This window comes from Nerophis lumbriciformis, linkage group LG31, assembly GCF_033978685.3.
Source record: "Nerophis lumbriciformis linkage group LG31, RoL_Nlum_v2.1, whole genome shotgun sequence".
Lineage (NCBI taxonomy): Eukaryota > Metazoa > Chordata > Actinopteri > Syngnathiformes > Syngnathidae > Nerophis > Nerophis lumbriciformis.
In genome coordinates this window covers 16,560,118-16,582,878 of record NC_084578.2, presented here as the reverse complement: position 1 = coordinate 16,582,878, position 22,761 = coordinate 16,560,118, and the positions used below count along the sequence as shown (strand labels likewise).

The 22,761-nt window shown below is 38.5% G+C and overlaps 1 protein-coding gene across 2 annotated transcripts in view; it reads left to right on the top strand.

Annotated features, from left to right (window-relative positions):
• Positions 1–22,761, top strand: part of adarb1b (adenosine deaminase RNA specific B1b) — a 330,371-nt gene that overhangs the window by 109,095 nt on the left and 198,515 nt on the right. The window lies entirely within an intron of this gene.

Below are 22,761 nucleotides of genomic sequence, written 5' to 3'. Positions count from 1 at the left end.
TATTATCGGCCGATAAATGCTTTAAAATGTAATATCGGAAATTATCGGTATCGGGTTCAAAATTATCGTTATCGGTTTCAAAAAGTAAAATTTATGACTTTATAAAACGCCGCTGTGTACACGGATGTAGGGGGAAGTACAGAGCGCCAATAAACCTTAAAGGCACTGCCTTTGCGTGCCGGCCCAGTCACATATTATCTACGGCTTTTCACACACACAAATGAATGCACGCATACTTGGTCAACAGCCATACAGGTCACACAGAGGGTGGCCGCATAAACAACTTTAACACTGTTACAAATATGCGCCACACTGTGAACCCACACCAAACAAGAATGACAACATAAACACAACAGAACAAATACACAGAACCCCTTGCAGCACTAACTCTTCCAGGACGCTACAATATACCCCCCCCCCCAACCTCGCCCACCTCAACCTCCTCATGCTCTCTCAGGGAGAGCATGTCCCAAATTCCAAGCTGCTGTTTTGAGGCATGTTAAAAAAAAATAATGCACTTTGTGACTTCAATAATTAATATGGCAGTGCCATGTTGGGCCGCATACTGTCGGTTGATATCGGAATCGGTAATTAAGAGTTGGACAAAATCGGAATATCGGATATCGGCAAAAAAGCCATTATCGTACATCTCTAGTGGCAACGGTTAATGGCTTTTCTTTACGGCTGGCTTTGATTAGCTTTTCTAGCGGCACAAGCATCTTCATGGGTTTTCGAGGCACGGTGGCATACTTGCCAACCCTCCCGGATTTTCCGGGAGACTCCCGAAATTCAGCGCCTCTCCCGAAAACCTCCCGGGACAAATTTTTTCCCGAAAATCCCCCGAAATTCAGGCGGAGCTGGAGGCCACGCCCCCTCCAGCTCCATGCGGACCTGAGTGACGTGTCGACAGTTTGTTTTCACGTCCGCTTTCCCACAATATAAACAGCGTGCCTGCCCAATCACGTTATAACTGTAGAATGATCGAGGGCGAGTTCTTGGTTTCTTATGTGGGTTTTTATATATATATATATATATATATATATATATATATATATATATATATATATATATATATATATATATATATATATATACATAGACATATACATATATATATATATATATATATATATATATATATATATATATATAAACAAAATGTATATATATATATATATATATATATATATATAGCTAGAATTCACTGAAAGTCAAGTATTTCTTATATTTATATATATATATATATATATATATATATATAGTATATACTATATATATATATATATATATGAAATACTTGACTTGGTGAATTCTAGCTGTAAATATACTCCTCCCCTCTTAACCATGCCCCAACCCCCCACCCCACCCCACCCCCACCTCCTGTAATCGGAGGTCTCAAGGTTGGCAAGTATGCACGGTGGTAATAATACCAGCCATGTTCCATTTGTCCGGTCAGTTTTGATGTGGTTTGATTGGCACGCGGCCTGTCGTCTTCTAAAGGAGTCCCGCACGATCAAAATCCGTGTTTGTTTACATTCTGAGCTCAGGGGAAGTTTAGGACATCCTATGAGGTAGGAGTGATGGTTTTGTTCACCTTAACCCACCAACAGCATTATTTATTTTTCACTGTTATAGGGTTGTACCATATACCGGTACTGGTATAGTATCGCGGTACTAATGAATCAAAAACAATACTACCGTATTTTTCGGACTATAAGTCGCTCCGGAGTATAAGTCGCACCGCCCGAAAATGCATAATAAAGAAGGAAAAAAACATATAAGTCGCACTGGAGTAATAAGTCGCATTTTTTTGGGAAATGTATTTGATAAAACCCAACACCAAGAATAGACATTTGAAATGCAATTTAAAATAAATAAAGAATAGTGAACAACAGGCTGAATAAGTGTACGTTATATGAGGCATAAATAACCAACTGAGAACGTGCCTGGTATGTTAACGTAACATGTTATGGTGAGAGTCATTCAAATAACTATAACATATAGAACATGCTATACGTTTACCAAACAATCTGTTACTCCTAATCGCTAAATCCCTTGAAATCTTATAAGTCTAGTCTCTTACGTGAATGAGCTAAATAATATTATATTTGATATTTTACGGTAATGTGTTAATAATTTCACACATAAGCTGCTCCTGAGTATAAGTCGCACCCCCGCCCAAATTATGAAAAAGCTGCGACTTATAGTCCGAAAAATACGGTATACTTTGTTTGAAAAGTACCGGTTTCCTGGGCATGACAGCGCGTCGTCACATCATGACATTGCTGGTTTTGCGAGCAGAGGAGCATGTGCGGCAGCGCACAATCACAGAGTACTTACAAGCAGACAAGGTGTCTAGACAGAAAAGGGAGAACGGACGCATTTTGGCCTAAAAACTAAAGATAACACTGAAACGCCCTTAGGAAAAGGTGCTTTAAGACATGGCTAGCTAGCTAGCGGCGAACGTCCATCCGCAGTCTGCAGTGTTTTAGCTACTTCTAAATCACTAATCCTCGTCTCCATGGCGACAAATAAATTAAGTTTCTTACAAGTATCATCCCTGCAGGACGAGGAATAGCTAAACATGCTTCACTGCATACCGTAGCTCACCTGCTTCACAATGTAAACAAATGCCATGGGTGGATCTACACCTGACATCCACTGTAATTACACCAAGTACAATAGCCTATCTAGTCGATACTACTATGATTACATCGATTATTTTTTATCGTCACACTTTTTTCCCTTTTTTTTAAAAATTCATATGTTTATAAACTCAGGAAATACATGCCTGGACACATGAGGACTTTGAATATGACTAATGTATGATCCCGTAACTACTTGGTATCGGATCAATACCTAAATTTGTGGTATCATCCATAACTAATGTAAAGTATCCAAACAACAGAATAATAAGTTATTACATTTTAACAGAAGTGTAGATAGAACACGTTGAAACGGAAAATAAGCAGATATTAACAGTAAATGAACAAGTGGATTAATAATCCATTTTTAAAGCTTGTCCCTCATTATTTTGACAAAATCGAATGAAAAATGACACAATATTGTACTGCATACATCAGCAGACTAATTAGGAGTCTTTGTTTGCTTACTTACTACTAAAAGACAAGTTGTCTAGTATGTTCACTATTTTATTTAAGGACAAAATTGTTCTTCGATTGCAATAATAAACATATGTTTAATGTACTGTAAGACAGCCAAGACAAAGAGACTTAAAAACTCTACCCTGTATACTGCAAATAAACTGTATAATGACACTATCTAATTAAATAAGTAATACAGTCACATACCAGAATACTAATAGTTTCCATGCTGCTGTTGCCCTGAAAATATTTTTTTAATATAAAATACTGTCTGTTCTTTTAATTTTTTTTAAATTTTTTGTTTGTTTGATATTCATTGTAAAGTTCAGCTGTTTTTTCAGTGGGGCCCTGGCTCCACTGCAAGCATGAATTAATAAAGTCAAGTCAAGTCATATATTTTTTGTTAAAATAAAGTCAATAATGCCATTTTTTGTGGTCCCCCTTATTTAGAAAAGTATCAAAATGCATTTTGGTACGGGTACTAAAATATTGGTATCGGGACAACCCTACAATGTTATCATATTTATTGGTGTGACGTCATAATTCCTAAAATCGGCCCGACAATTGTTGGTGTGATTTAACACCTAATTAACTCACTCACCTATGTTATAGTGTAGTTATTATTACAGTAAAAATTGTGCACTCCTCGTTAAAGGCTTACTTTCACCTCCTGTTGCCAATGTGTTTTTCCCACCTTTTCTTTACTCCCCTTCCATATCTCTGCTTCGGCAAGGTTATTTTTAGAACGGCTAAAATATCAAGGGACCCCTCAGACTTCCCCATTCCTTGTTGTCACTCTTTGCTTTGTTACTCATTTGAATCCCCAAAACCTCTACTCTACTCTGTCAGGATGGATAATTACACACCATGGGAATCCATTTATCCACTTACTGTATGTAATCATGTCGCCATTCTTTCCGCTTGCTTTTGACTCATTTCTTTTAGCTATTTGAGGCTGGTATTTAATAGATGTTTAAATGCCCACCCACCACATTCTCCACAGTCTTGCAACCTGTAAAAACACTTTTTCAGCGTGTTGCTCTGGAGCAGCTTTTTAAAAACCTCAGAATACAATAATCTTGATGTTGTAATGGTGCCATTGGTGTTGTTAGGCCTATTTTAGGGGGGCTCAAGCCCCCCTAAAATGTTCTTAAGCCCCCCTAAATAATTTGGTGTTATATATATATATATATATATATATATATATTTTTTTTTTTTTAACAAATACATGCCGACATATTCATTATAAAGTGGCCCAAATATGAGTTTAAATAAATTAATCATATAACCTGTCATTATTCACTCAGTTTCCCCTCACTTCATAGCGTAAATCACCAAAAATGATTCCTGGGCGCGGCACCGCTGCTGCCCACTGCTCCCCTCACCTCCCAGGGGGTGAACAAGGGGATGGGTCAAATGCAGAGGACACATTTCACCACACCTAGTGTGTGTGTGTGTGTGTGAGACAATCATTGGTACTTTAAGGAAGAGAGCCCCTTTAGTGTGTCGGTATCCAATCCATTCCACTTGTTCATATAGAAAATGCCCACATCCCTCAAAATCCAGTCCGCATTTTCTCTGCGACCTTGCCTGCGGTCCTTGGACTTGTTCATATAGAAAATGCCCACATCACTCTTGTAGAATCTATATAAAGTAATATACATTAGTCTAATGTTAAAACAATGAAAAAAAAACATTAAATATATTTGTTTTATTGTATTGTTACATTAATAGCTGTTGTATTGTTATAGAATGGCTTGTTAAACATTTCATAGGATTTTCAGAGGGAGGAAAAACCAAGACATTTAATATAAAATGTCAAATTAATAAATACATTAAAAAAAAAAGAAAAAAAATGGTTAAAAGACATCGTCCCGGGGAGCATTTCATTTCGTCCCGTGCATTTTTTAAATAATAGTAATAACAATGAATCATTTCTAAGTCTTTGTTAGCCGTTTGTGAAGTTTTGTGCTCGTGCGCTACGTTCGCTCGCGTCCTGTGCATCTCCTGGGGGCTAAGCCCCCCCCTGTCCTTAAAAGCTAGTGACGCCCCTGAATAGTGCCATCAGGGTCTTTCAACAAGGGATTGAGATTTAAGTGCATGCATCAAGTCTTGTCTTGATCGGCATTCAGTAATGAGGGGAACAATGCTCAGTGTGACTCATTTGACTGTAGAATTGTGACATGCTGTGGGATAATGTTGGTAAGTTGGTTGCCACTTTATCCCAACATAAACGGCAAAACAACCTCAATTATCCTCATGTTTATCAAGGCAATATTTTCATTGGGTTCCTTAACAGTTGTGTCATCCCTCTATTACAGGGGTGTCCAAACTTTTTGACTTGGGGGCCGCATTGGGACTAAAAATTTGTCATGCAAAGTAACTATATACAAACCCCTTTTCCATATGAGTTGGGAAATTGTGTTAGATGTAAATATAAATGGAATACAATGATTTGCAAATCATTTTCAACCCATATTCAGTTGAATATGCTACAAAGACAACATATTTGATGTTCAAACTGATAAACATTTTTTTTTGTGCAAATAATCATTAACTTTACAATTTGATGCCAGCAACACGTGACAAAGAAGTTGGGAAAGGTGGCAATAAATACTGATAAAGTTGAGAAATGCTCATCAAACACTTATTTGGAACATCCCGCAGGTGTGCAGGCTAATTGGGAACAGGTGGGTGCCATGATTGGGTATAAAAACAGCTTCCCAAAAAATGCTCAGTCTTTCACAAGAAAGGATGGGGCGAGGTACACCCCTTTGTCCACAACTGCGTGAGCAAATAGTAAAACAGTTTAAGAACAACGTTTCTCAAAGTGCAACTGCAAGAAATTTAGGGATTTCAACATCTACGGTCCATAATATCATCAAAAGGTTCAGAGAATCTGGAGAAATCACTCCACGTAAGCGGCATGGCCGGAAACCAACATTTAATGACCGTGACCTTCGATCCCTCAGACGGCACTGTATCAAAAACCGACATCAATCTCTAAAGGATATCACCACATGGGCTCAGGAACACTTCAGAAAACCACTGTCACTAAATACAGTTCGTCGCTACATGTGTAAGTGCAAGTTAAAGCTCTACTATGCAAAGCAAAAGCCATTTATCAACAAAATCCAGAAACGCCGTGTGGCGCATTATAAAGCGTAAAATACCACAACTGAGACCCTGAACTATTGAAAAATTTAAGCTGTACATCAAGCAAGAATGGGAATAGATTCCACCTGAAAAGCTTAAAAAATTGGTCTCTTCAGTTCCCAAACGTTTACTGAGTGTTGTTAAAAGGAAAGGCCATGTAACACAGTGGTAAAAATGCCCCTGCGCCAACTTTTTTTGCAATGTGTTGCTGCCATTAAATTCTAAGTTAATAATTATTTGCAAAAAAAAAAGTTTCAACATTAAATATCTTGTCTTTGCAGTCTATTCAATTGAATATAGGTTGAAAAGGATTTGCAAATCATTATATTCTGTTTTTATATACGATTTACACAACGTGCCAACTTCACTGGTTTTGGGTTTTGTACATTTTTTATGTCGATTAGACATTTTTCTATAATATATACAAAGTTCAGTGAACAGGTTGTGTTATATGTGACCATGCTTGTTGGATTATTGTGTTGGTTGATAAAAAAATGTTTCCTGCACCATGACTAGGGAAGGTTGTTTGGATTGGATCATCTAACTAAATGCTGTGCTGTGTTCTTCTACAACTACATTAATGTCTAAGTTAATGTTTCGTTGGCCACCAGATGTTGACAAAATGGCAGCCTTCCGACTGCAGATATTTGTATATAATATATGAATACTCCGCTCCTGGCCATTTTGTTTATTGAACTCCTGCCATCTCGGGGGCCAAATTGAAGACGCTGGCAGACCGCACTTGCCCCGCGGGCTGTAGTTTGGAGACACATGCTCTATAATGTTTTCTAGATATTCAGCTTGTGTTACCTAACCAATTTACTGACTAACCTATTTTTTATGATATCGTTATGGCCTAACCGTGTCTGCCTCATTGCCCCCCTAGAGACTGCTGGCAGGCTAATTCACAGCCACCATTACCCTTTATGTTTATGTTTTTATTCCTAAAGAGCCCTAAACTCAATTGTTGTTCTGGCATTTGGTAATTTGAATGAATTATTCATGCATGGATACAAGTAACCACAATTCTATACAGGCTGTCTTCGTCTTAGTACGATTCAGGGGTAAGTACGTATTCCTATATTAATACTGTACAAAAAGAAGAAGTGAAAGAATACGTACTGAGAAAGAACAACGTCACTTTTGGCCTTTTTAATGAACTTTTCCCTTTTATTATTAAGGTTGGGTATATTATTAGCCAATATTGGTGCTGAGTCGGTACTTTTATAACAGTGTCGGTGCCTAAACAAAGCCCAGACCGGTAGTTAAAAACAACAACAAAGCACACAGTTTTTACTATGGAGTAAAATAACTGCCAAAACTCCACAAACACATACAAATATTTTTGTTCGCGCGCATCGATTTGTAAGTAATACAAAACAAATTTCTTCAATAAAAAAACCTCAGCACCATTCTGCATTTAAAAAAGATTTGCAGGTATAAAAACTAAAGTTGTCCGATAATACCGGACTGCCGAAATTCTCGGTTTCAAAAAGTAAAATTTATGACTTTTTAAAACGCCGCTGTACGGAGTGGTACACGGATGTAGGGAGAAGTACAGAGCGCCAATAAACTTTAAAGGCACTGCCTTTGCGTGTCGGCCCAATCACATAATATCTACGGCTTTTCACACACACAAGTGAATGCCAGGCATACTTGGTCAATAGCCATACAGGTCACACTGAGGGTGGCCGTATAAACAACTTTAACACTGTTACAAATATGCGCCACACTGTGAACCCACACCAAACAAGAATGACAAACACATTTCAGGAGAACATCCGCACCGTAACACAACATAAACACAACAGAACAAATACCCACAACCCCTTGCAGCACTAACTCTTCCGGGACGCTACAATCTACACCCCCTGCTATCCCCCCACCCTCCTTAACTCTGCCCCCCCCCCCAACCCCGCCCACCTCAACCTCCCAAATTCCAAGCTGCTGTTTTGAGGCATGTTAAAAAAAAGAATGCAATTTGTGACTTCAATAATAAATATGGCAGTGCCATGTTGCCATTTTTTCCATAACTTGAGCTTATTTATTTTGGAAAACCTTGTTACATTGTTTAATGCATCCAGCGGGGCATGACAACAAAATTAGACATAATAATGTGTTAATTCCACGACTGTATATATAGGTATCGGTTGATAACGGAATCGGTAATTAAGTGTTGGACAATATCGGAATATCGGATATCGGCAAAAAAAGCCATTATCGGACATCTCTAGTTTTTATACTTGGACATTTTGCTTTTAACTAAAGAAAAAAAAATGTAATTGCAGAAAATAGTTTTTATACTTGCGGGAAAACATTTTTGCAAATAATTTTTGAAAACTTGCAAATAGTGTATATTAGTTGAAGAAAATAATACATTTTACTTGCTAATCATTGGGCGTGAGTAAACACATTTTTGTGTGTTTGTGGAGTTTTCACTCCATATTTTACATACTATATGTAGTTTTTTTGCAAGCTTTTTTTTTTTTTTTTCATGTTTTTAACCTTTATTTACTCAGGAAAGTCCCATTGAGACTAAGAACTTCTGTACGAGGCAATAGCATCTGCATGCTGAGTTTGAGCCAGCCTGGGGGGGAAAAGAAGTCTAAGGAGGTGTTGAAAATGTAGATTACATCAGTCTGTACTACAGCTGTTATGTTCATGCCATTTAAAAATGAGGCAGGATGACTGGTGTCATCCTGCCTCATTGTTATTCTGCTAACTTTACAGCACTTTATTAACTACTATAATATCCGGGTTATATAGCACATCTGCTTATAAGCCTCACCCACCCAATTTTTTTATTTGTTTTTATTTTGTACTAGGGCTGTCATTGTTAATGAGTTAACTATAATTTCCTTTAAAGCCTTACATTTTTTTGAAAGGTTTATGAAAAGCGCTACTCATCACATCCGGTCCAACTACACTGACCAAAATGAAAAAAAAAGGCTTACACTGTGATCATACTTTGTCAAAGATGTGATATTTCTACCTTAATAAATGCTCGTACATCAGATAATGAAATTAGGGCGGAACATGTTGTGACTGGCTGAAATAATGTTTATTTTATTTTATAATATGTTCTGGCTGACAGTCCCTCATTACAGAATGTTTAGCAGGCGGAATATCACACTTTAATAATAAATTGAGGAGATTAAGACAGGGTCATGCAGCGATATTAATACCATTACCTCATGCCACACATTTTTGATTGATTGATTGAAACTTTTATTAGTAGATAGTACAGTACATATTCCGTACAATTGACCACTAAATGGTAACACCCGAATAAGTTTTTCAACTTGTTAAATCGGGGTCCACGTAAATCAATTCATGGTAAATTCACGTCATGTACAGAATATCAGAAGCGTTTATTCAGGAAGAAATATCACAGACTGCATTACCAAGCATCTTTGACAATCAAACCATGATCGTAACAATCCATATTTTGTTTTATGAATGCGCGAAACTGGTATCTAAACCCGGGAGTGTAGCTCCTCTTCTGAACTCAAGTGCTCCTACAGCAGGAATTGAAATTCTGTCAGAGATACACCAATGCACTGCAGGTCTTTTTTTTTTTATTGTCAATAAAAATGTGTTCATGTCCCTTTGGTGTGGAGCTGTTTAAAAAAGCATAACGTTGAATAAACAGTTGTTTAAAACAAATTGTCCAGTTGTAGTTATTAAATCTTTAAAATTATCTTTCTTTAGTAAACTTACTAATGATGAAAAATAGTATCTCTCTGGTATTAATCGTGATTAATTTTAAGTTAACTATAAATAATGCTATTCAATATTTTAATCATCTGTACATATATTGGTCACAAAACTTCTATTATGGACACATATTACAATAACATATTTACAGAGTTGCTTGTGTTCATTTACAATTTTACCAAAATACAGTGCTTGTAACTCGGCATAATCTCCTCTTCCTACCCCGGTTTATACACCGGAAATTACGGTTGCTACCATTTACCCTGGTACCGGTGCCATTAAGGAACCGAGTTTTGGTACTCATCACTGTTTATTTTACTGGAGGCAGCTCAAACTTATTTTAATGCAATGATTATGTCTCGTTTTTATTATTTTATAACATGTTGGTCGCAGGCAAGCAAAATGACACTGAGGCCATTGGAAACTTTGCACAAACAATCGCTCAAAATCCTTGACCGAAAACCACAACATCACCATCACTGTTTAGTTCTCCAAAAATATAGAATGTTAAATTTAGCTAAAATTCAAAGATTAGCATCAATACGAATGGCCCATCGAATCCTAAATAACACTGCACCAGCGCCACTTAAGCACTTTGTCCAGTTTATATCTGCTGTGACAACTAGAAATACACAAGCCTCCACCAGGGGGCAGTGTAGCGTACCCAGATGTAAAATATATTTTTCACATTCAGCCTTTTCATATAAAGCGATAAAGGAATGGAACGACCTCACAACAAACTTGAAAAGTCTAACAGATTACCCTTCATTCACAATTGAAGTTAAAAAGTGGCTTTGGAGCAATCAAAGCTGCTCACACGGTCACTAAGGTGGGCACTATGTTTGACACATCAACTAAATGTGTATTATAGGGCTGGGCGATATTTTAAGGCCATATCGCGATACACGATATATATCTTGATATTTTGCCTTAGCCTTGAATGAACACTTGATGCATATAATCACAGCAGTATGATGATTCTATGTGTCTACATTACAACATTCTTCTTCATACTGCATTAATACTGTATATGCTCGTTTTAAACTTTCATGCAGAGAAGGAAATCACAACTAAAAAAATCACTATTTTTTTCATACGGTGGTGATCTGGAAATGTTTGCCTTGGTATTTTGATGGTGTGGGCGTGTGGCACTGAACGGAGATGTTGACGTGAGGAGTAAGCACTGTTCATTCTCTAGCTAGTGTGTGTGTGACAATTATTGGTACTTTAACTTTAACAGGTGACTTTTCAAATGATGCTACATATTAGCAGTAATGCTACTTTTTATAGCAATGCTCGTCCCACACTTGACAAATTACGGTTATCTGTTCGACATATTCCCACTTGAAGCCAAACCACCGCCTGCTGTTTTTTGGGGGAATTAATTATTCCTTCATTTGTTACCAGATTCGCACCTTCTTTTGCTCGTATTACCGCTAGCATCACAGCTAACTTTACCCATGCTGCTACCTCTCTGCTGGGAGAGGGCGTATACATATGTGACGTATGTCGTGACAGTATGTGACGTGTGTAAGAAGGTGCGCTTGCTGTCTGTGAGAAGGAGAGACAAGAAAGAGCGAGTAGAACTTGTAGTTTAATGCCCGTAGCTAAAAGCAACTGCGTGAGAACGCATACTCGAATATCACGATATAATCATTTTCTATATTGCACAGAGACCAACCCGCGATATATCGCGCATATCAATATATCGCCCGGCCCTAGTGTATTATATTTATCCATGAGAGCATTTTTGCTGTAAATTGTGAGGTGTGTCTGTTAAAATCATGGTTGTTTTTACAAATGATGACAGATGTGAACAAAAGCATGTATTGTCTTTGTGTGGTGATGTAAATGAGGTGTGGTTGTATTGTATATTACGTATGTGTCCATGAAAGGGCATTTTATGACTTTTCTTAATTTGATTACATGCTATAGTGTGATTTTATTGCATGATTTTTGTATCCCTTTAGTTTAGGTAGCCTGGGACTGCAGATGGACATTAGCTATTTACTATAATCTGGTGCAGAACATATCTGTCTTTGAGCTTAATGTTTCTGTGCATCGTTCCTTCAAATAAAGACTAAACTAAACTAAATCATGTTTCCAAACGTGAGGCAGACTCTTCTAATTGGGAGTGTGTCAGAGTGACAGAGAACTTACTTTTTTATTGTAAATTCTCAGGAAGGGAAAGAAAAAAATTTGCTGCGTGCCTGGTCCAAGAAAAAGATGGTATCTTTGATCATGTAAAAATGATTTTCTATCATGAAAGTGACAGTGATAATTAAGCAGCGTAGTGGTCTCATCATTGAGACTTATTCTTAAAGGCCTACTGAAATGCGATTTTCTTATTTAAACGGAGATAGCAGGTCCATTCTATGTGTCATACTTGATCATTTTGCGATATTGCCATATTTTTGCTGAAAAGATTTAGTAGAGAACATCGACGATAAAGTTCGCAACTTTTGGTCGCTGATAAAAAAGCCTTGCCTGTACCGGAAGTAGCAGACGATATGCGCGTGACGTCACAGGTTGTGGAGCTCCTCACATCCGCACATTGTTTACAATCATGGCCACCAGCAGCGAGAGCAATTCGGACCGAGAAAGCGACAATTTCCTCATTAATTTGAGCGAGGATGAAAGATTCGTGGATGAGGAAAGTGAGAGTGAAGGACTATTTGGCAGTGGGAGTGATTCAGATAGGGAAGATGCTGTGAGAGGCGGGTGGGACCTGATATTCAGCTGGGAATGACTAAAACAGTAAATAAACACAAGACATATATATACTCTATTAGCCACAACACAACCAGGCTTATATTTAATATGCCACAAATTAATCCCGCATAACACACACCTCCCCCCTCCCGTCCATATAACCCGCCAACACAACTCAAACACCTGCACAACACACTCAATCCCACAGCCCAAAGTACCGTTCACCTCCTCAAAGTTCATACAGCACATATATTTCCCCAAAGTCCCCAAAGCTACGTACGTGACATGCACATAGCAGCACGCACGTACGGGCAAGCGATCAAATGTTTGGAAGCCACAGTTACATGCATACTCACGGTACCGCGTCTGCGTATCCAACTCAAAGTCCTCCTGGTAAGAGTCTCTGTTGTCCCAGTTCTCCACAGGCCAATGGTAAAGCTTGGCTGTCATCTTTCGGGAATGTAAACAATGAAACACCGGCTGTGTTATCCGGCACAACAGTCATGGGGTGCATTCTACGGCGGGGTGCGTTATCCGGCACAGCACCTGCTGCAATACACCGCTTCCCACCTACAGCTTTCTTCTTTGCTGTCTCCATTGTTCATTGACCAAATTGTAAAAGATTCACCAACACAGATGTCCAGAATACTGTGGAATTTTGCGATAAACAGACGACTTAATAGCTGGCCACCATGCTGTCCCAAAATGTCCTCTACAATCCGTGACGTCAAGCGCAGGCGTCATCATACCGAGACATTTTCAGCAGGATATTTTGCGCAAAATTTAAAATTGCACTTTAGTAAGCTAACCCGGCCGTATTGGCATGTGTTGCAATGTTAAGATTTCATCATTGATATATAAACTATCAGACTGCGTGGTCGGTAGTAGTGGGTTTCAGTAGGCCTTTAATAACCCTCTCTTTGCCTCCCTTGCAACACCCAACACCTCTTTCAGTGTGCAAGACTTTATTGGTGGGCAACATTTCAGTGAATCACTAGCAATACATTTTTTTGATGTAATCTGTGCACTTAAAAATGTAAGCTATGATACTTTGTCTTCCTTTATCCACCTTTGAATTGCTGAATAGCAGGGCTATTCAACCTCATAATGAAGAGGGCCGCAGTTTCAAGAGCCCAAGGTCTCAGGGGACGGACATCGAGATGTGGATGTTGTCTTTAGAAAATGCCTCAGCAGGTTATATTCCTTTGAGACTGTGTTTCGAGACTGCACTGTCAACAAATTCATTATTCTGTCCTCGCTATTCGTTTCCAGCGTGTGCAGCTAGACAGATAGTTAACGACATGAAGAAACAGAAGCTAAGTTTTGTTGATGGTTGATGTTCCTTCTTTTGAATTATTTTTCTTCTTTAGTTTTATTTCTTCAAACGTCTTCCTTTTATTTAAGTTTGTAAGATTGAAAATACAAAACTTACAAAAGGACAATGTCCATTGTGTATTTTACACAAATAATGTCCATTTTGTATGTTACATGAATAAAATAGAAGGTTTAGTGTTAATACACACAGCAAACATTTCACACATGTGGTTTAAATGGGAGCTGCACTTTTTGGGGAATTTTGCATATCGTTCACAATCATTATGAGAGACAAGAACACATATCTTTTTTTACGATTTTAAAGGGGAACATTATCACAATTTCAGAAGGGTTAAAACCATTAAAAATCAGTTCCCAGTGGCTTATTTTATTTTTCGAAGTTTTTTTCAAAATTTTACCCATCACGCAATATCCCTAAAAAAAGCTTCAAAGTGCCTGATTTTAACCATCGTTATATACACCCGTCCATTTTCCTGTGACGTCACACAATGATGCCAATACAAACAAACATGGCGGATAGAACAGCAAGATATAGCGACATTAGCTCGGATTCAGACTCGGATTTCAGCGGCTTAAGCGATTCAACAGATTACGCATGTATTGAAACGGATGGTTGTAGTGTGGAGGCAGGTAGCGAAAACGAAATTGAAGAACAAACTGAAGCTATTGAGCCATATCGGTTTGAACCGTATGCAAGCGAAACCGACGAAAACGACACGACAGCCAGCGACACGGGAGAAAGCGAGGACGTATTCGGCGATCGCCTTCTAACCAACGATTGGTATGTGTTTGTTTGGCATTAAAGGAAACTAACAACTATGAACTAGGTTTACAGTATATGAAATACATTTGGCAACAACATGCACTTTGAGAGTGCAGACAGCCCATTTCAGGCGCACTAAGAACATATATTTTTCCACGATTTCAGCACTCAGGTTAACCATACCTAAATAGACACAAAATACTGCATTACACAAGACTACCCGAATGTACTCTAATGATTGAAAAAAATAAATGTTTTTAAGCTAAATTATTGGTAAACACAGTTTATGTATAATAATTTACGTAAAACCGCGAGTAATGAATAAAGTTTTCATCAATTAATATATTCTGTAGACATACCCTCATCCGCTCTCTTTTCCTGAAAGCTGATCTGTCCAGTTTTGGAGTTGATGTCAGCATCTGCTTTTACATTCTTGCCATCTCTGTCGTAGCATAGCTTTCGTCGGTAAAGTGTGCGGAACAAACGACTGACCATTTCATCGGCTTTCCCCACAGCCTCGTATTTTGAACAAATGTTGTCCAATTTCTTGCCACTTTCGCATCTTCGGGCTACTGGTGCAACTTGAATCCGTCCCTGTTCGTATTGTTACACCCTCCGACAATACACCGACGAGGCATGATGTCTCCAAGGTACGGAAAACAGTCGAAAAAACGGAAAATAACAGAGCTGATTTGACTCGGTGTTTGAGAAAATGGCAGATTGCTTCCCGATGTGACGTCATGCTCCGAGAGCGAATAATAGAAAGGCGTTTAATTCGCCAAAATTCACCCATTTAGAGTTCGTAAATCGGTAAAAAAAATATATGGTCTTTTTTCTGCAACATCAAGGTATATATTGACGCTTACATAGGTCTGGTGATAATGTTCCCCTTTAAGAAGTGTACTGACAGAGGTATTCAATTTGAGATGCAGTCTTTTTTTTAAATGAAATATTGTGGTTATGGTTTGTAAAGTAGTTCAGTACATTGAGAATCATTGGCAAAAGATACTTTGTGTTTTTTTCACACCTTTTCAGAATTTGAGCAGCGTATGTCTTGTGTCACCACAGAGTCAGCGGTGTTCACAACACTGTCAGCGCCGCAGTGTTTGTATTAATAGAATGTGTATGTTATTTCACACTTGGCACCCACGCTCCCGTACGCTGCGCTTTTATCAGCACTATCTGCCGCAGCAAGTTCCTTGGTTCCATCCACTCATGCATCAAGCTGTTCCAGTGACCAGAAAGGACACAGATGGATCCACTATCTATTTGTTTTGGAACCTGGATGTGGGGAGTGGTGGCCAGATGCAAAAACAATGTCGTCATACAGGCGACGCCGTGTTTCATTCCCAACGGAGTCAGTCTGCTTACTGTTTCCATGACATGTGGTTTACTGCGGAACCTGTCGGGTGATTAGTCATCGTATCAAAACAATAGCAAACCTGCATTCAAGTCACTTTTTTAATGACAGTTCTGAGTGCTTCTCGTATAAATCACAACATTTAAGTGCTGGCGTGTTGTGGAGACCATTGCAATAAACATAATTGCATGGCAGACAGTTTTGAGGAATGTACCAGTCATCGCGTAGATGGAAGATTCTCCTCATTTCACAACTCCAAAACACAAAGCAGTTGCTCTAGCACAGTGGTTCTTAAATGGGAACATTATCACCAGACCTATGTAAGCGTCAATATATACCTTGATGTTGCAGAAAAAAGACCATATATTTTTTTAACCGGTTTCCGAACTCTAAATGGGTGAATTTTGGCGAATTAAACGCCTTTCTATTATTCGCTCTCAGAGCGTTGTGACGTCACATCGGGAAGCAATCCGCCATTTTCTCAAACACATTACAAACACCGAGTCAAATCAGCTCTGTTATTTTCCGTTTTTTCGACTGTTTTCCGTACCTTGGAGACATCATGCCTCGTCGGTGTGTTGTCGGAGGGTGTAACAACACGAGCAGGGACGGATTCAAGTTGCACCAGTGGCCCAAAGATGCGAAAGTGGCAAGAAATTGGACGTTTGTTCTGCACACTTTACCGACGAAAGCTATGCTACGACAGAGATGGCAAGAATGTGTGGATATCCTGCGACACTCAAAGCAGATGCATTTCCAACGATAAAGTCAAAGAAATCTGCCGCCAGACCCCCATTGAATCTGCCGGAGTGTGTGAGCAATTCAGGGACAAAGGACCTCACTAGCACGGCAAGCAATGGCGGCAGTTTGTTCCCGCAGACGAGCGAGCTAAACCCCCTGGATGTCTTGGCTCACACCGTCCCTTATGCCACCGAAGCTGATCAAGAGAAGAATATCGACCCTAACTTCCCTGGCCTGCTGACATCAACTCCAAAAGTGGACAGATCAGCTTTCAGGAAAAGAGAGCGGATGAGGGTATGTCTACAGAATATATTAATTGATGAAAATTGGGCTGTCTGCACTCTCAAAGTGCATGTTGTTGCCAAATGTATTTCATATGCTGTAAACCTAGTTCATAGTTGTTAGTTTCCTTTAATGCCAAACAAACACATACCAATCGTTGGTTAGAAGGCGATCGCCGAATTCGTCCTCGCTTTCTCCCGTGTCGCTGGCTGTCGTGTCGTTTTCGTCGGTTTCGCTTGCATACGGTTCAAACAGATATGGCTCAATTGCTTCAGTTTCTTCTTCAATTTCGTTTTCGCTACCTGCCTCCACACTACAACCATCCGTTTCAATACATGCGTAATCTGTTGAATCGCTTAAGCCGCTGAAATCCGAGTCTGAATCCGAGCTAATGTCGCTATAGCTTGCTGTTCTATGCGCCATGTTTGTTTGTGTTGGCATCACTATGTGACGTCACAGGAAAATGGACGGGTGTATATAACGATGGTTAAAATCAGGCACTTTGAAGCTTTTTTTAGGGATATTGCGTGATGGGTAAAATTTTGAAAAAAACTTCGAAAAATAAAATAAGCCACTGGGAACTGATTTTTAATGGTTTTAACCATTCTGAAATTGTGATAATGTTCCCCTTTAACCTTTTTGGAGGTACCGAACCCCACCAGTTTCATATGCGCACTCACCAAACTCTTCTTAAGTGAAAAATAAAATGTTTTTTTTTTTTTTTTTTTTTAATTCAAGATAAAGTTAGATGTTTTTTTTTTTTTTACTGGTGCACAAAATAAAGTGTTCATGAACATCACCTTGTTCAAAGAACAAAACCAACACAGTGCATAAACTCACAACAAAATACACACCTGCAAATCAGTCTGACTTCTGCTGTTGTCGTATCCATAATTATCATCATCATCGGCGGTCACTCGAACGAGTATGACGATCCTCCTGGTAGGGGTGTATCCCTTTATGGAGGATGCCTGTGCGTGGGGAGACTGGTGCACAGACAGTCACCACACGATCCTTGACAGAATCGGGTCAGGGTCCAGTGGCATGGAGTCCAAGATGTTGAGGTCTTCACTGTATCCCTGGCTAGGGAGCAGTCAGGTACTAGGCCTTTGCCAAGGGCCACCTGGGGTAACAATAGTAAAGGGGTTAACCTCTTGCCCCAAGACCCCATAGAGGATGCACTTAACATCATGCCCAGGACGTATCCTTAATACGTCGATAAGTCGGGTGTTTGACCTCCGCGGCAGAGGCTCTGCCGAACCCCTGGGGTTCGATCGAACCCAGGTTAAGAACCACTGCTCTAGCAGCAAATATCTCCTCAACTTACACAGGCCGCCTTCCATTCCATTTCTTGCAACTACGGTTTTAAGTGGACACTGCCCAGGTTTGAATCATTTATTTTTGTTGAAACATCCTCATGTAAGTGAGGAAAAAAAGAATTAAAGTTAAAATATTTTCGATCTGTTCGCTTACACACAGTAACTTAAATTTACGAAAATGGTTCTTGAATATGGTTCGTAAACCGAAAGGTTTGAATAACGAAGCAGAGTTCCCATTTAGTATACATATAAACTTTGAAGACACTATAATGTGTGTGTGTGTGTGGGAGGTGAGGGGAGCAGTGAGCAGTAGCGATGCCCGCGCCCGTTAATCATTTTGGTGATTTAACCCCCAATTCCAACCTTTGATGCGGAGTGTCGAGCAGGGAGGTAATGGGTCCCATTTTTATAGTCTTTAGTATGACTCGGCCAGGGTTTGAACTCACGACCTACCGATCTCAGGGCGGACACTCTAACCGCAAGGCCACTGAGCAGGTCTTGTTGCAAATAGAGTAAATCAAGGTTTCACTCTACGTGCTTATTTTTCAAGTGGATAATTTAACATTCCCAAAACATGTATCCTTAGATCAAATCAGCCAAATGTGGATTTTGAACCATTGAACTGGTTTGAAGTATAAATATTTGTTGTCTCGCATACCTATACTTTGTCTTACTAATCAACTTACATACTGAATTAAATTAGATTGTTATGGTCCAAATCAATTTTCCTCATAACCTCCCCACGGTCGCCACCATTACTGAGCTCCCCCCCCCCCCCCCCCCCATCGTCCCTCAGGACCGCAGGAAAGAGAGGTTGTGATTTGATCTTTTTCACCTTGATCATATTACGCATTGGCATTAGTATAATTACAGCTTTTGCTGATTAATGTGCAGGCTATAATTAGCCTGTTGGATATAGGGTGTGTGTGTTCGTGTGCGACGGATGAAACACATAATAACGTCTGGAGAAAATAAAAACTATTCTCATATAGTTTCTAATAATTATGTTGAACTGTAAATGGTAATTATTGAAATTGGTTTCTTGAATCTTATATAATCATTTCTACCCAGTTTGTGCTTTTCCCTGTTCGTAGTCGCCACAACAAGTCAACTGTACATTTTACACTATGACAATGCCAATATTACTGACGGTGGCAGTAATATAATCTAGGTCCTCTACCATGAACGGCGGACGTAGTGTTTTTTAACACTAGTGTGCCGTGAGATACAGTCTGGTGTGCCGTCTGAGATTATGTAATTTCACCTAATTGGGTTAAAAATATTTTTTTTGCAAACCAGTAATTATAATCCGCAAATATTGTGCCGTTGTTGAGTGTTGATGCTGTCTAGAGTGCAGCAGAGTAACCGTGTAATACTCTTCCATATAAGTAGGTGGCAGCCAGTAGCTAATTGCTTTGTAGATGTCGTAAACATGGTTTGTTGTCGTGATCACAATATGCAGACGACAGCGGGAGGCAGTGTGCAGGTAAAAAGGTATCAATGACACATTTTTACAAAGCTTGTCTTAATACCGTATTTTTCGGATTATAAATCACTCCGGAGTATAAATCACACCGGCTGAAAATGCATAATAAAGAAGGGGATAAACATATATAAATCGCACTGCAGTATAAGTCGCATTTTTTTGGGAAATTTATTTTATAGAACCCAACACCAAGAATAGACATTTGAAAGGCAATTTAAAATAAATAAAGAATAGTGAACAACAGGCTGAATAAGTGTACGTTAAATGAGGCATAAATAATCAACTGAGAACGTGCCTGGTATGTTAACGTAACATATTATGGTAAGAGTCATTCAAATAACTAACATATAGAACATGTTATACGTTTACCAAACAATCTGTCACTCCTAATCGTTAAATCCCATTACAATCTTATACGTCTAGTCTCTTACGTGAATGAGCTAAATAATATTATTTGATATTTTACGGTAATGTGTTAATAATTTCATACATACGTCGCTCCTGAGTATAAGTCGCACCCCCGGCCAAACTATGAAAAAAAACTGCGACTTATAGTCCGAAAAATACGGTACTTGCTATACAAAATTTTCAGGTCTACAATCTATTGTCAAAGTACCCAATCGAGACTCGAACCATATCATCTGATTCACAACAATACTAGCAAATTATACATTTATTAAGACAAGCTTTGTAAAAATGTGTCATTGTGTTTAGTTACTTGCTATAAAACATTTTCAAGTCTATAATCTATTGCCAAAGTACGGAATCGAGACTCGAACCATATCATCTGATTTACAACAATACTAGCAAATTATACATTTATTAAGATAAGCTTTGTAAAAATGTGTCATTGTGTTTAGTTACCGTATTTTTCGGACTATAAGTCGCTCCGGAGTATAAGTCGCACCGGCTGAAAATGCATAATAAAGAAGGGAAAAAACATATATAAGTCGCACTGGAGTATAAGTCGCATTTTTTGGGGACATTTATTTGATAAAACCCAACACCAAGAATAGACATTTGAAAGGCAATTTAAAATAAATAAAGAATAGTGAACAACAGGCTGAATAAGTGTATGTTATATGAGGCATAAATAACCAACTGAGAACATGCCTAGTATGTTAACGTAACATATTACGGTAAGAGTCATTCAAATAACTAACATATAGAACATGCTATACGTTTACCAAACAATCTGTCACTCCTAATCGCTAAATCCGATGAAATCTTATACGTTTAGTCTCTTACGTGAATGAGCTAAATAATATTATTTTATATTTTACGGTAATGTGTTAATAATTTCACACATAAGTCGCTCCTGAGTATAAGTCGCACCCCCGGCCAAACTATGAAAAAAAACTGCGACTTATAGTCCGAAAAATACGGTACTTGCTATACAAAATTTTCAGGTCTACAATCTATTGTCAAAGTACCGAATCGAGACTCGAACCATATCATCTGCTTCACAACAATACTAGCAAATTATACATTTATTAAGATAGGCTTTGTAAAAATGTGTCATTGTGTTTAGTTACTTGCTATACAACATTTTCAGGTCTATAATCTATTGCCTATTGTCTATAGCAGTGGTTCTCAACCTTTTTTCAGTGATGTACCCCCTGTGAACATGTTTTTAATTCAAGTACCCCCTAATCAGAGCAAAGCATTTTTGGTTGAAAAAAAGAGATAAAGAAGTAAAATACAGCACTATGTCATCAGTTTCTGATTTATTAAATTGTATAACAGTGCAAATTATTGCTCATTTGTAGTGGTCTTTCTTGAACTATTGAAAAAAAAAAAAAAGATATAAATATAACTAAAAACTTGTTGAAAAATAAACAAGTGATTCAATTATAAATAAAGATTTCTACACATAGAAGTTATCATCAACTTAAAGTGCCCTCTTTGGGGATTGTAATAGAGATCCATCTGGATTCATGAACTTAATTCTAAACATTTCTTCACAAAAAAAAGAAATCTTTAACATCAATATTTATGTTAAAAAATCTAGCTGTCAACACTGAATATTGCATTGTTGCATTTCTTTTCACAGTTCTTTTTGACAGACATTTTAGTGAGGGTCAAACCATCATGGCATGGGGGAAACTTTGGGTTTATGGTAATGAATGGAATAGCCTACATGATTTGATGTTCAGTTTATGAACTTACATTCATATTTTGTTGAAGTATTATTTAATAAATATATTTCTAAAGGATTTTTGAATTGTTGCTATTTTTAGAATAATTTAAAAAAATCTCATGTACCCCTTGGCATACCTTCAAGTACCCCCAGGGGTACGCATACCCCCATTTGAGAACCACTGGTCTATAGTACCGAATCGAGACTCAAAATCGGATCGAATCTGAGGCAAAAAAATTGGCTCGGGGGCCAAAAATGCTGATTAGGACACCTCGGGCGAATGGCTCGGACAAGGGGCAAAGGGGAGCACTGGGATTTAGCCATACTGTCACTTTGGTATATTTCCAGGTGTTTGCATCATTGCTGGGTGGCCTTACGTTTGCTAATTGAGTGTGACAGCACGCACCTCCTTATCAAAGTTTCCGCATGACTGGTTCTAAGGGTGTTTTTCATTCCTGCACGCCACCTGGCACATGCACACCCTACACGTATGTGCATTTACAATTTGGAAACCCTTGACAATCGCAGCCAACATGATTTTCATGAGACACTAACTCATTTGCATAACAACTTTGAAATGCACACATGCCCTCATCTCATTACACTTTATAACCTAATCAGAGTTGGGAAGGGGAACGAGTCGTCG